A 15,113-nucleotide genomic window follows, 5' to 3' on the forward strand; every position below is an offset into this window, starting at 1 on the left:
CATCTTTGTTGGCTGTGGGAGGCTGCAATAAGGCTTGAGGACCAAACCAGGCCCTGACTTGTGCCTCCTTTAAAGTCCAAATAACCTAACAAAAGGTTTAGGACAGGAAAATTTGAGTAGCACTGAGAAAGGGTCTGTGCTATGTGTTGTGCTCTCGCCTACGTGACTTCCCACACGCTTGCTAAACAATTTGGTTGGGGTCATAAGTTCGTGGCTGGTCCTTGCTGCCCTAGTACAGCCCATAAATTACTTTCAGGTTTGCTGTATCAATACAGAACAATTGTACATTTGGCATCATGAGGTCTGCTTATAGTCAAATGTGAAACTTATTATTGGGAACTTGTGGTTGTTTAACTAGATACAGATGTATTGCTTCTCCTATTATCACTATATATATGGCCTTAATGCTTTGAATAAACTTAGCACTATTGGACATCCTCCTCAGTGCCCCTCCTGCCCCCATCTCTCTGCTTCTCGAGTTCTTTTCTTCATCCTCTTACCCTCACGTTCCTGGTCGTTTTGTCACACCGGCCACGACAGTTGGCCAATTCCCTCTTTCGGGCATCCATTATTGTCAACTGTACCATGGGTTTCTCCTGGGAAAACAGGCAACACAACTAGATGCTTGGCTGCCTGTGTGTGAACTGAGCAAAGAATGGCAGTGAACAATTGCCAAATGACTTTAAAAGAAGTGATGTGATCAGTACTAATCATGACACGCATCTTCTATTTACATAGTGATTTGTGGACTAAAGAGCTAATGTTGGGCTTGTACTCTATGCACAGTTAACATACTGTTAAAACTGAAATTTGAACCACAGTTGTTGGGGACTGGTGTCATTCAGCTGAAGTTTGTGCATAATTTGGAACCTTGCAAAGCAAGGACTCACTGTACTTCCAACACTTGCCAAGACTGATCTAGCGAGGCTACTGTCCAGTGGCCAATTGATCTTCAGCAGAGATCAGTACTGAGGCCCTCATTCCTCAATGAGGCCAACTGGCCACTTGATGGCAAGTTGGACACATTAGGTCCCTTCCATTTTGGAAGGGCCAACAGTTTGTTCCCATAGGACCATATTCTGGGATGAGCTTTCCTCTTCTACCTGTACAGCCTCATCCAGCACCACTATCTGAGGACTTACACAGTGTTTGACTCACACGAACCAGATCCCACATTGTGTCAGACAAGGGAACCAACTTAACCAGAGAGGAGTGGTGGAAACAGGCCGTGACTATGGGATCCACTGATCCTATCCCCCAAGACACTGCCAGCCCAGTGGGGTTGGAACACCCTGCAAAAGACAGAGCTGAAGTCCCAGCTAGAGACTTTACTCTGGGAGGACGCATCCTGGAGAGTGCAGCATGTGCATTGAACCAACATCTTCAGGTAGATTTGTGTCCCCAACAGGAAGAATCAATAAGCCCAGTTGGCCCTATTTACCATCATTCTCATTGACTGACTTTCGAGGGACTTTGTGTTTCTTATCTCCACATTGCTGGGCTTTGCAGGATTCGAGGTCCTTGGCCCCAAAGAGGACTCAGGGAACCCAGAATAAGTGCATGGAATAATAAACTACAGCTGTTGCCCAAACACTTTGCACTTCTTGTGTCCAGGGACCAGCAGGCAAGAAGAGAAGTCACCGTTTTGGCAGGGATAACTGACCCTGATCATCAGGATTGGGTAAGGCTATTCTTGAACAATGGGACAGGGTGAAATACGTGCCCAATCATGACTGTAAATGGACAGGTACAGAAACCTGACCTGAGAAGGAAATGGGGACCAGGGCTCAGGGCCCTCACTGATGACAGCTAGTTAAGGCCCCCAGGTAAGTCTCCAAGGCCAGAAGAGGAGGTAACCAAGGGTGAGGGGGATCTAGAATAATGAAGGAGGAAAATGATTCAGATCAATTGTGGCCCAAGACCAACTGTCGTGATGGGGACAAAATTTGTTTCTCCAAAAGTGTACCTTAAGAAGAGAGGCCACTGGAATCCTGAAAAACCTGCTTTCTCAATACGCATGGAGAATGGATCCAAGCAGCAAAAGGAGATGGAGGACGTGGAGATCCATGGCCCAGGACCTCCTTTCAAGGAAGGACAGAGGTACAGCCCCGCTCGGGGAGAGGGGTAAAGTAATTTTCATATTTCAACTTTATTTTAGAAGTAATATAATGTTTTTTAAAAAGTTTATTCTGTGATGGTGAAGATATTGTCATTGGAAGAAAGCTCCCAGTCCCCCAAATATAAGGATCTCCAGTAAGCCAGATTGCAGAGATCACTATACTAAGTTGTGAGTGATAATGCTGTTTATTTATATGATATGTCACAATATACAAAGCATTTTTATATTTACAGGGTTACTCGTTCCAAACAGCCATTCTGCGCACTAAGCAGATACTTATAGTCTCTCTTTTAAGAAAAAAAAAAAAATTAAGAAAAACTGCAGAATGTCTGGGTATAAATCCCAGAGAAAATTCCGCTCTTGTGCTCAAGGAGAAAATACAAGGTTATTCATATAACTGAACAATTGAAATAGTGAAATGTGGGGTGCCTGGGTGGCTCAGTGGGTTAAGCCTCTGCCTTTGGCTCAGGTCATGATCTCAGGGTCCTGGGATCTAGGCTCGCATCAGGCTCTCTGCTCAGCAGCGAGTCTGCTCCCCCGCCACCTCTGTCTGCTGCTCTGCCTACTTGTGATCTCTCTCTCTGTGTCCAATAAGTAAATAAAAATTCTTTAAAAAAATAGTGAAAGGTGGAAGCAAACTAAATGCCCCTCAGTAGGGGAATAGATAAATAAAATGTGATATATTCATAAATTACAACACCATATAGTTAGTTTAAAAAGATGAAATACAATACATAATTTATAAAATACATCAATCTCAATATAAATCTCTGAACATAATATTGAGTCACTGAATGAAAAATTTCAGAATGTATTATATCATTTAAGTAAATTTTTAAAATAATATAAAAACAATACTAAATAATACATATATAGAACTTTTAAAGTATTTCTATTTCTTTTAAGTTTGTTTATTTATTTATTTTTTACTAATCTCAACATCCAGTGTGGGGGCTTAGAACTCACAACCCCAAGATCAAGACTCCCATGCTCTTCCAACTGAGCCAGCCAGGTGCCCCAAGCTTTTTAAGTATTTTTAAATAGACTAATTAGATACACAGTATACTCCCTGGAAGGCTTCAGGTGGTAGAGTATAAAGGCAGGGAGGATCCCTTGCTTTACAGGAATTTTTCTTCGATTCAGAAATCGTGTGTGGCTCTATTGAGAGCTGGCAAAGAAAGAGCCCATTGAATTAGGGTCTATAAGTAAGCATAGCCTGATCTTTTTAACTTCCAGACCCAGGATCCCCATTTCCCTTTCTCCAGGGCCAAGCCTCTTCTTCCCACACTCAGATTTCTGATTCTGGAATACAGTGTGTGCTCCCTGGAAGTCTGAGGCAGAGGGATGCCCCTCACTCCCCAACCCTGCCAGCCCCTCAGTGCCTCCACACCCCCATCACAATGAGGTTTAGTTCCGGGGTTAAGCCCAGTAGCAGTGAGCCTGCCACTCAGCACTTGGAGTGGTCATAGGGACCCTCTTTCTGCCACCCCCTGACTGTACTTCTTCTATCCTGTTCAGTGGGGCTGAGCCCTGTGCTCAGGGAGAAGCAAGAAGAAGGAAAAACAATTTTATCTTTCCCTAGTGTGGACAAGAGTACCCAGAATCGGTTACCACTCTCTAAGATCTGGCTCAACCTAATTTATCATTCCTAAAGGCCACTTAACAGTATGTATTTCCTACTACATATGTTCTTTTTTAAACCCTGTTCTAACCAGAATGCATTTGAGTTGCTTCTCATTTCTAATAGGTTGAAATTATCAAGGTATCTGAGATCATCCCAACCACAAGAGTTTGCAACCCAAGGAACAAAGGGAGCAAAAAATACTATGTCAAAATATTTTACATATTGAATTTTAAAAAGCAGTCATTTGGGGTTTTGAGACACTAATGTATTCCTTTTTAAAATATTTTATTTATTCATTTGAGAGAGAGAGTGAGAGAGAGCATGAGCAAGGAGGAGAGGGAGAAGCAGGTTCCCCGCTGAGCAGGGACCTGGACATGGGACTTGATTCCAGGACCCTGGGATCACGACCTGAACTGAAGGCAGATGCTCAATCGATCGAGCCACCCAGGTGCCCCAAGACGTTAAAGTAATCTCTCTACCAAGTTCAACCAAAGGGATAGCAGAGAGCAGAGAAGATTGTTTTGTTATTGAGAATAAAGATCACCTCTATTTCACTAGACTGGGACAGTTGAGAATTAAGTAAGACAGGCTTTGCAAAGCATTTGGTCGTTTGCCCGGCTCATAGTAGGTACTTAATAAACTCAGCTGCCATTCTGTCTTGGTGTACCATATTGACTCTTGGGTTCAGTGTAAGAAGATTCCTGCTCTCTCTAAAGTAGCCCTTGTCCCAGGTTAAGTGCAAATAAAATACCTGGGGATTTTGTTGAATTGTAGATTCTGAGGCAGTGGGTCTGGGGTGAAGCCTGACAGTCCAAATTTCTAGCCAGCTTCCTGGTGTTGCTGATGCTGTGGGGAAGAAATCCCCTGGAACTATCAAGGTTCTGCCTCAGGAGTTATAATCATTCCTAGAGCAACTGGCTGGCGCTCAGTCTGAAGAGTGTGCGACTCTTCCCCCACCCCTTCTTTCCCTTTTTTTTTTTTTTCCATTTCATTTCAGGTCAGAGATTTGATCAATACCATATCAGAGCATGCGACTCTTGATCTCAAGGTTGTGAGTTTGAGCCCTACACTTGGTGTAGAGATTACTGTTTTTTAAAAAAGATCATTCTTACTTATTTCTACCCAATAGTTGTGAATATGTTGCTTTACCCCATGTGCCTTCCCTGACCCCCCATTCACCGACTCGGGTCCTATATAACTTTCAAGGAGTAGGTTAAGCCCCGCTCTTGATAAAAGCTTTTTCCCCAATTTGTGTAGCCCTAAATAATTAATATCATCTCTAAAGCCTTGAATCAAATTTAATAAGACTGGAGAGAGATCGGATAGTTAACCTAAACACTTAGTTAAAGTGGGAATATAATTTAAATATCTCCGCTTTAAACTTTTAATAAAAACATCTAAATACAAGTGTTGATCAATTTTTTGTTTTGTTTTGTTTCATTACGTGAGGCCTGTTCAAGTCGTTCTCCACTGAGAAGTGCTCTGCTTCAGCTTTCTTACTCAGCCATCCCAGTCACACATGGTTTAATTCTTCTGGGTCTGATATTTTTTTCTCATATTTGCACAGACTTCTGGCCACACCTAATTTGACCACATTTTTAAAAGGACTTGCCTTCGTTTATTTAATTTGTTCCATAGACACTGCAATTCATTCTTTTTGCCCCCAGATTTCACTTGGCTTCCTAATATTTAAGTTAAATTAGGTAGTTACAAGAACAAGTCCCCAAACAGGGCTGGAAACAACCACAACTAACTGTTGCTAAGAGTATGATTCATCTGTGAGAGAGGAAGTTGGGGGTGGGGGAGACCTGCCAACATTGCCCCTCTCCTAATCCCAGGAACCTACGAATGTTACCTTATATGGCTATGAAAATTCATAAAGGGAAACCTCACTGAACATGGACTCCGGAGGCCAGAAGGGGGAGCCCTCAGGCACTACCACTTGGTATCAATGACAGACCCCAACGGGAGGAATCCACAGTTAAGGACATCAACAGGAAGAGAGGCATGTTGCTAGTTGATACTACTTTACTACTCCAGCAAGAGAAAGGAAGATTTTTCTCTTTGCATGGCAACAGCCCAGACAATGATAGACGGTCACAACTCAGCCTATGGAAAGCCAGTACAGTTTGAACTCCCAGTTTATTCCGATGGACTTTTTGTTTATAAAAGCCTTCCCAACTTCCCCCCCTTACAACCCCCCCCCCCCAACAACGTTCCTCTGTAAAAGAGCATTCCTCTCCTTTGTTCTCTGGATTTGCCTATGGCTTTTGCTATAGCTTGCTGTTCTGAATTGCAAGTCCTTTGCTATTCTCAAATAAGCCCATTTTGTTGGTAAAATAACTGGCTGTTTTACTGTCCATGTCAACATGGCAAATAGGATTTTGCAGATGTGATTAAGAGAAGGATTTTGAGATGGGGAGATGAACCTGGATTATCTGGATGAAGCCAACATAATCTCTTAGAAGGGTCCTTATAAGAGAGAGGCAGAAGGGTCAGAGTTGGTGGTATATTGTGTAACTATAAAAGCAAGAGGTCGGAGTGACATGAGGAAGGGGCCATGAACCAGAATAGAGAAGCTTTCTAGAAGCTGAAAAAGGGAAGAGAACAGATTTGCCCTACAGAAGGGAAGGGAAGCAGCCTGGCCAAACACCTTGCCTTGAGCCCAATGAGTCTGATTTTGGACTTCTGACCTCCAGAGCTGTAAGATAACAGAAGATTGTTGTTTTAAGCCATTAGGTCTGTGGTAATTTGCTGTCGCTTCCATTGGTACTAACACAGACCCAAGGGTCCCGCTCTGGAGAGGTACTCGAGTGCTGTGGGCAGGGTGGTGCTGAGGGAAAGTGTTCATCCATCTGGCCAGTGCAGTCAGTGAAGAGTAATCAAAAGCTCTTCTACTGTAATTCATTTGGCACTGTATTTTGTTCACTAATTCTTTCATATGTCTTGCCAGAAGGATGGGGAGATTTTTTTTTTAATTTTTAAATTTTTATTTAGACAACATGTAGTACGTACATCGTTAGTCTTTGGTGTAGTGCTCAGTGATTCATGAGTTGTGCATAACACCCAGTGCTCGTCACATCTCATGCCCTCCTTAATGCCCATCCCCCAGTTGCCCCATCCCCCCATCCCCCTCCCTTTCCACAACCCTCAGTTCGTTTCCCAGAATCCAGAGTCTCTCATGGTTTATCTCCCTCTCTACTTTTTTCCCATTCAGTTTTTCCTCCTATCCCCTATGATCCTCTATACTATTTCTTATATTGCACATATGAAGCCGTACGATAACTCTCTTTCTCTGGATGATTTATTTCACTTAACATAATCCCCTCCAGTTCCATCATATATGTGAACCATATTCTCTTTATCCATTTATCTGTTGAAGGATGTCTCAGCTTCTTCCACAGGTTGGCCATTGTGGACAATGTTTCAATGAGTATTGGGGCACAGGTGCCACTTCTTTCCACTATATCTGTATCTTCAGGGTAAATACCCAGTGGTGCAATTGCAGGGTCATAGGCCGCTCTATTTTTATCTTCCTGAGGAACCTCCATGCTGTTTTCCAGAGTGGCTGCACCAGCTTGCGTTCCCACCAACAGTATAAGAAGGTTCAAGATAGGGAGATTTTTGAGGGCATCAAGATATTCTTTTACTGGCTTTGCATCTTGAGAGATAGCATTTCAAGTCAGGAACTAATCATTTTAGTTGTGTAGGCAGTCTGTGTGGGATGTCTGTGGCTTAATCTTTAGCAAATTTTAAAGAAATATTTTTTCCTGTCAAGAAAATTGGCTTCTCTACTGTGCTAAAAACCTTTCCTCTAGGAGACCTGAGATGGAGAAAACATAGCAAAGGTTTTGTAGGCCCATTGGGCTGCTTTCTGCTATTGCCAACACTATGGCCTGAAAAGTGGCAGGTAATCTCACTTATCTTCATTCCTTCTTATTAAAATGGTGATTATATTAATATCCACCTAAGAGGAATAAATAAGTACAAAAAAAATTCCTGGTCTATAGGTACATAATAGGGTCCATGAATTTTTGCCATGGTGTGTTTGTTGGTAGAGATAATGTTCTAGAATGGTGTGAGGGAGTAAAAGAATACCCATAATGAGAGTACAGATCATCAGATCTTTAATATTTTAAAGCTAGAAGAACTCTTAGGGGTTGGCAAACCCTGGCCCACAGGCCACATTTGCCTGCTTTCTGTTTTCATAAATAAAGTTTTATGGGAACACAGCCATTCATTTACCAATCATCTATGGCTGCTTTTATGCTACAAGGGCAGAGTCGAGTTGAGTACTTGTTATGGAGACTTTATGGCCTGTGAGGTCTAAAATACTATCTGACCTTCTACAGAAAAGTTTTGACCACCTGATTTAGAACACCTAACTTTACAAATAAAGGGGGGAAAGCCTCAGTAAGATAAGGGATTTGGTCCAAGGTCTCATGGCTGGTTAGGGACAGAACCAGGACTATAACTCAGATGCCTTGACTCCCAGTTCAAAGCCTGTATGAGACGGAGAAAATGGCAGTTCTTTGAATCCAGCTCCAAACAGGGTCCTCTGGTAGAGTTTAGCTCTGATCTAGGCTTCTGGGGAAAAGACTGCCAGTTGCCCTCCCCAGACACTCCCTGGTTGGTTCACACCTTCACGTCCCACACATGCAACTTGAAGACCTTCCCCGGAAGCAACGTTCACGTAGAAGTAGAAGGATACTAGACCTAATGCGAAGCCATATAAAGGAATAAAGAGCGCCGGTAACTAGAACTACTAAGGTAAATACAAAACCAGTATCATATTTTTATCTTCTATATGGTTTAAAATGCAAATACATAAACAATAATTACAGATCTACATTCACGGGCACACAATGCATAAAGATGTAACTTGTCACAATAACAACATCCAAGAGGACTGGCACTGCACAGAAGCAGTTTTTGTATACTACGGAAGCTAAAGTGGTATGAATTCAAAACTGATTGCTGTATTTAGGTTAAGAGTTGAATTGTGATCTTTAGACTAACTACTGAGAATACGACTAAAAACTAATAAAACATAAAAAGATGGACCAGGAAATAAGAAAGGAATCAAAACCCTACACTACCAAAAAAAAAAAAAAAAAAAATCAAACACAAAAGCAAAGCAATAATAGAGAAGCTGAGGAGCACTGATTTCTTTCCCAGGTTCTTCTCTCTTTTTTTTTCTTTAAGATTTTATTTATTTGACAGAGAGAGACAGCGAGAGAGGGAACACAAGCCGAGAGAGGGAGAAGCAGGCTTTCCGCGGAACAGAGAGCCCGATGTGGGGATTGATCCCAGGACTCTGGGATCAGGGACGAGCTGAAGGCAGATGCTCAACAGCTGAGCCACCCAGACGCCCCTCAAGGTCCTTCTCTTGATTTAACCTTTGTGTTAACGACTGCAAAATAGGATGAAAATAAGACGAGGCCTATTGAAAAATATATTGCAATGCTTCTCCAGCAATCGGGTGTCACAAAACAGAAGTCATCGCTCGTTTCTCTGAGCCTCCCACTCATGCCTAGACACTGTCGGTTCTCCTTTCAGTGGACTGATCTGCTGGGCGCTTCTAGTAGGTCTGTTGGGCAGCCCCGGCACTGGTTGAATTCATTTCATGAGGTTTTATTATACTGTTTGAAAGACGTTTGAGTTAACTTTTTTGTATTGTTTTTGACCATGAGCTTACTTCCATGTCCTTTGTGTAAAACATTCAAAATACCAGAAGAAACTCAAATAGACCATGAATGAAGGAAAACTGTCTTGTTATGTCAGGGTCTATGATAACTTATGTTAGCATTTGAAAATCTTGAGCCCCTTTCAATAAAATTGGGTGTCAGTGAAATGAGATTTGGGAACGTTGGGCTTCTTTCTGCATAGGATAGAAACCCCAAGGTAAATTGAGACAAGAAGAAAGTCTGTTGGTTCAAGGAACTGAGAAGTCCAAGGCTTCAGGCACTCACACTATGTCATCAGGATCTCCAGGTTCCCCCAACGCTGGGCTCTGCTGCTTCTGTGTTGGCTTCCTTCTGAGACAGGTGCTCCCCTGTGCTGGTGAGACTGGGGCAACTCTTCCAGCTTCACGTCCTTCCAGGTTCCGATCCTGGAACCTGGAAGGACGTGAAAAAGAGAGAGAAAGAGAGTTTCCGGTAGAAAGGCAAATTCCTGGGACTCATTCTGACTGGACTGGTTATGGCTCCTGAAGGGTTTGGGACACTGATGTCCAGCCCTGTCCTGGAATCTGAGCCAGAGGCCCACTCAGAGCACAGGGACAGAGAGTAAGGGCAGGGGTGGCATCCCTAAAGGAACTCAGAGTATAACCAACAGAAGGGGTAGGGGGTGTGAATATGGGGTTGTCTCTGCACTCCTTCCCACGTAGACGGGTAGATGGCAAGAAGACCACTGATGTCCACACGCTCTTCACTCAGATGTCCCAGAGGGGAGATATTGGCAAGAAGGGAGTCAGTCCCAGGATGTTAGAAGCAGCCGTGTCCTCAGAGACTCTTTAGTCCAACCCCTTTTTTGTGCAACTAAAGAGGCTGAATCCAGAAACATTAATGATGTCACACAAGGCTGCCACTTCTTAGTAGCGGTTGGTTGGGAGTGAGAACGTCCAGGTGTTCTGATCTTTCATGAAGACCCCTTCACTAAGTACCCCTGGCAAAAGAGGTTAACTAGGGGTGCCTGCATGGCTCAGTGGATTAAAGCCTCTGCCTTCAGCTCAGGTCATGATCCCAGGGTCCTGGGATGGAGCCCCAAGTCAGGCTCCCTGCCCAGTGGAGTCTGCTTCTCCCTCTCCCTCTGCCTGCCTCTCTGCCTACTTGCAATCTCTGCCTGTCAAATAAATAAAATCTTTTTAAAAAAGAAAGAGAAGAGGTTAACTAGTAGAACTTCCTGAGTGCGCTAATATAAAAATCTTCTTCAAGAAAGGACAAAGATTATAACTTACACTTTATCTCCCCATATGTGCAATAAGATGAGGTAGATGTCTGTATATGCACGTGGGGAACACATAGATTTATATGTATTTGTCTCTATGTAGATACTGCATAGATCTCTGTATGTGGGTATATATATATATATATATATATATATATAGTGTGTGTGTGTGCATGCGTGTGTGTGTGTGTGTGTGTGTGTGTGTATACATGACAAGAGAGAGAGAAAAAGAGAGTTTGATTGTATCTTAGGCTCATGCCTGAGTAGAAACAGTTAAGTAAAGGGTTTTTCCCCCTGCTTCAAAATGCATGGAGTTATAGGATAATTATAATTCAACACCAGGGAGAAGGAATTGATTATCTCCAAGTTCCCCCACAGTCTGTGTTATTTTTATTGATTTTTCTGAAGCTCATTTCCAAACATCTGAGTAAATATACAAAATAAATATTCCTTTTAAGTCATTACTATCGCTGTTGGGGCTGGAAGCCAGGCTCTCACATCTGTCCCCTTTCCCATATGCATCAGTGAAGGGCCAAGTGCTCTGCTGGAACATCTGGCAAGCTTGGGCTGGGATTGGCTACCATCACCGATGTGGCCCGGCACTGCGTTCCACTGGAGGCTCATCTAGACACTGCTCGTTGGATGATATCATACCGAGACAGAGGAAAAGGCCCCGATCTGAGACCGTGAACATGGAAATCTCACACTTGAGACAGCAGGATGTTTGTTCCTCTGATTTAAGAGACTTCAGATGAATCTGATCCAATAATCCAAAAGGAGTACTAGGCCCAACATTTGGCTTTTTTCTTTTTTCTCTTCAGATAATCCAACATGCAACACATCCTACCAAAAATAAGGCTTGTTAAGACCTTCTTCTGTAAGTTGGCTGCTCCCCTGGACGTTTCACTGTGGCCACTAGTCTTGGCTACAGTCTTTAGGTATGGATCACATAAGTATCTAAAGGGGTTCTTTGACTTACTGCTTTTTTTTAAAAAAAAATTTATTTATTTTAGGGGCGCCTGGGTGGCTTAGTGGGTAAAAGCCTCTGCCTTCGGCTCAGGTCATGATCCCAGGGTCCTGGGATCAAGCCTCACATCAGGCTCTCTGCTCAGCAGGGAGCCTGCTTCCCCCTCTCTCTCTGCCTGCCTCTCTGCCTACTTGTGACCTCTGTCTGTCAAATAAATAAATCTTTAAACAAACAAAAAAAAGATTTATTTATTTTATTTTAGGAGGAGGAGAGGAAGAGAGAGAGAGAGAGAAGGCCAAGCGGACTTCCCTCTGATCGGGGCTAGATCCCACAACCCTGAGATCAGGGCCCAAGCTGATACCAAGAATCGGACACTTCACCAACTGAGTCACCCAGGCACCCTGACTTATAGCTTTATAAATGTATATAATAAAATGAACTTGGTACAGCCGTTTCAGAAGACAGGTTGGCAGTTCCTTATAAACTAAACATACCCTTGCTACACCATCGAGCAATTGTGCTTCTTGGTACTCTACCCAAAGGAACCCAAAGCTTATGTCCACACCAAAACTTGCACATGGATGTTTCTAGCAGCTTTATTCACAATCACCAAAATGTGGAAGCAACTACGATCTGTTTCAGTAGATGAATGGATAAAAAAACTGTGGTTCACCCAAACAATAGAATATTATTCAGCACTAAAGAAATGAACTGTCAAGCCTTGGAAAGATATGGAGGAAACTTCAATGCATATTATTAAGGAAAAGAGGCCAATCTAAGGCTCTATGGGGGATGATTCCATCCAGAATCATAAGATCAGTGGTTGCCCGGGACAAGGCTGGGGGTGAACAGATGGAGCGCAGAGGATTTGGGGATATGGTGAAGATACTCTGCACGATACTACCGTGGTGGATATATATTATTATACGTTTGTCTAAACCCACAGAATGTACAACACCAAGAGTGAATACAGAGATAAACTATGGACTCTGGGTGATGATGTGTCAACATAGGTTCATCAGTTGTAACAAATGTATCACTCCGGTGGGGGATATTGGTAATGGGGACAGGAGGTATATGGGAAATCTCTGTACCTTCCCCTCAATTTTTCTGTGAAGCTAAACATGCTCTGAAAAGATAAGATCTTAATAATACAAATAAACAAAATGAACTCTATGCAACAGCCACCAGTTAAATTGAAGCTGCTTACACGTATCCATTCATTCTAAAACTATTACTGAGTGTTTCCTACATTCTAGGCGCAGGGCTACTCATCCAAGGGCAGGAAGCAACACCTCAAATAGTACACAATTGTTTTTATATGAACCCGTCATCCCTGTGAAGTGAATTGGTAGAAACCCTTCGATATTCTGATCTAGAAGTCTCTCTCTGTGGTTCAACTCAACTCCTTTCCTTCTGTCGTCCAGTGAACCTTTCTTGCCTCACTCGAGTCTGTGCTGTCCATAGCTGTTAACTCCAACTGCAGAAAATTCTCTCTCCACTTGTATGTAAAGTTCATCCTCTAAGTTCAGCCATCTCTTTGGCAATAATATTTATGAATATGCATTGTGGCAGGAATCCACATACTGCTAAATCCACATAATTTAGAAAATCTCTACTCTTTCAATATGTATTTTTCACAGTTCAGTTTGAAACCATGTGTCCTGTCACCTGCTCTGCTCTGGAAATGCAGCTCTCACGGTCCCTCCGAACTTTGGTAGAGTACTGAGAGGGGTTTCACAATCATTCACTCTCTGAAGGAACTGAAAAGCTTCTAAGTTGAGAACAAATTCCAGGTACTTTCATTACCTGGTAGCGTTCCCTCTGTTGCTAAGAAGTTCTTGAACTAGATGATCCTTCCTGTTCAACATCATCAAGAGCTTCCTCTACAGTTGGCATTCTTCTGACTGCCCCAAATGGCCATGTTTCCCTTCCATAGTTCTACCTGAAGTAGGAGGTTGTTAATATTAATACCTTGTTTAGTGCACTAAACAGGAACTAGATGGTCCAGGGATGGTCATCGAGAGAAGGTCAAGGTTTCTCATTATGAACTTCCCATGAGACTCTTCGGGATCTTATGCCAATCTCCCCTGCTCCCCTGACCTGCTCAGCTGGGCAGACCATTTAAGCTCCAGCTCAAGCCCACTTGTCACAAGTCTATAATGGGCTGTTTCTTTTCCTTTATGCATTTTTAAGAAAATGTTTTGTTTTCAACAGTCATATTTAAGGTCAAGGGCACAGTCCTGAAAACTGCATGAAGTTGACAGTTTTGAAAGGCCAGTTTGGACAATCTAAGCCACGCAATTTGCAACCCCTGCTCTAGCAAATTATCTGAAGACTGCTTCTTCTGAAACTCACTCTTCATAATTACCAGGACTTGATCAGGTCAGCTGGCTAAAATCGGCCAGGTTTTTAACTTATTAAATAAAAGAGAACTGTTCAAACTGTTTATCTAGTAGATATCACTACTCTCTGCCTGTACTGGTGTCCCAGACTCAAGTCCCCCAGTGCCATCAAACTTGGTGTCCATTTGTGGAGAGATGGATGAATAAGTAGGTGGGCTGCATCTTGTGGGATCCTGTGCTGCAGATAAAACAACAAATGAGATGACAGACAACAATTCTTAGCTCTTTAAAAAACATAGTACTGGGTGAGGAATAAAACAGTGGGGAAAAAATAAAACAATAAGTGTATATACACAAAACACTATATTTATACAATGAAGGCATATTTCAGGAACACAGGAAACACATGAAAGTGGATACTTAAGATGGGGTGTGGGTTGTGGTGATAAAAGGGAAAAAATAAAATACATGAGAAGCCTTGTTGAAATTGTGATCATAAGGTGGTGTGAAATGAGGATGAGATGGACACTTTTGAGGTTTCAAAAAAGGCATCAATAAATAAGAGTTTTCAGAGAAATCATCCTGTAAGTTAGTGTTTCCCAACAAGGTTCCATGGTACTTGAACATTCTGAAAGGTGTTAATAGGTATTCCCCAAAAGCAGATTCTATGATCAAACACATTTGGAAAACTTAGGTTAGACAAAGCTAATCAGGGTTCTTCACTTTGGGTGCTCTTGGAACGTATAATGCGTAGTGTAATCCAAGATGAATATATGCAGTATTTCCTAAACATCTTTAGTCTTAGAATACTCTTTGCCAAAGGCCATTTTTGCAAAGCACAGAGTAGGAAATGCTCTTCTAAACATTTACCCCAGTTAACTTTCTTCCCTCAGGACAATCTTTATAATCTATCCCTACCTGAGCTCCAGGCCTCATCTCTGCCATGAAGAACCCCTTGCAACCCACAGGAATCTGTATTCTGATTTTTATTGCTGCAACTCTCTGGCCTTCGGACTGAGACCAATGAGCCATAAGATCAGAATACTTCACTGTTGCTGCAAAATACTTACTACTGCGGCACTAAGATCAGAATACAGCAGGAAACTTCAC

The 15,113-nt window shown here is 42.5% G+C and overlaps 1 long non-coding RNA gene across 1 annotated transcript; it reads left to right on the plus strand.

The window, feature by feature from the left end:
* The first annotated feature begins 732 nt into the window (after positions 1-732).
* Positions 733-12,841, plus strand: LOC131826524 (uncharacterized). Its single transcript, XR_009351634.1, has 3 exons — positions 733-2,100; positions 11,513-11,629; positions 11,921-12,841. It is a non-coding gene; the product is annotated as an uncharacterized LOC131826524 (long non-coding RNA).
* The last annotated feature ends 2,272 nt before the right edge of the window (positions 12,842-15,113 follow it).

This window comes from Mustela lutreola, chromosome 3 (assembly GCF_030435805.1).
Source record: "Mustela lutreola isolate mMusLut2 chromosome 3, mMusLut2.pri, whole genome shotgun sequence".
NCBI lineage: Eukaryota > Metazoa > Chordata > Mammalia > Carnivora > Mustelidae > Mustela > Mustela lutreola.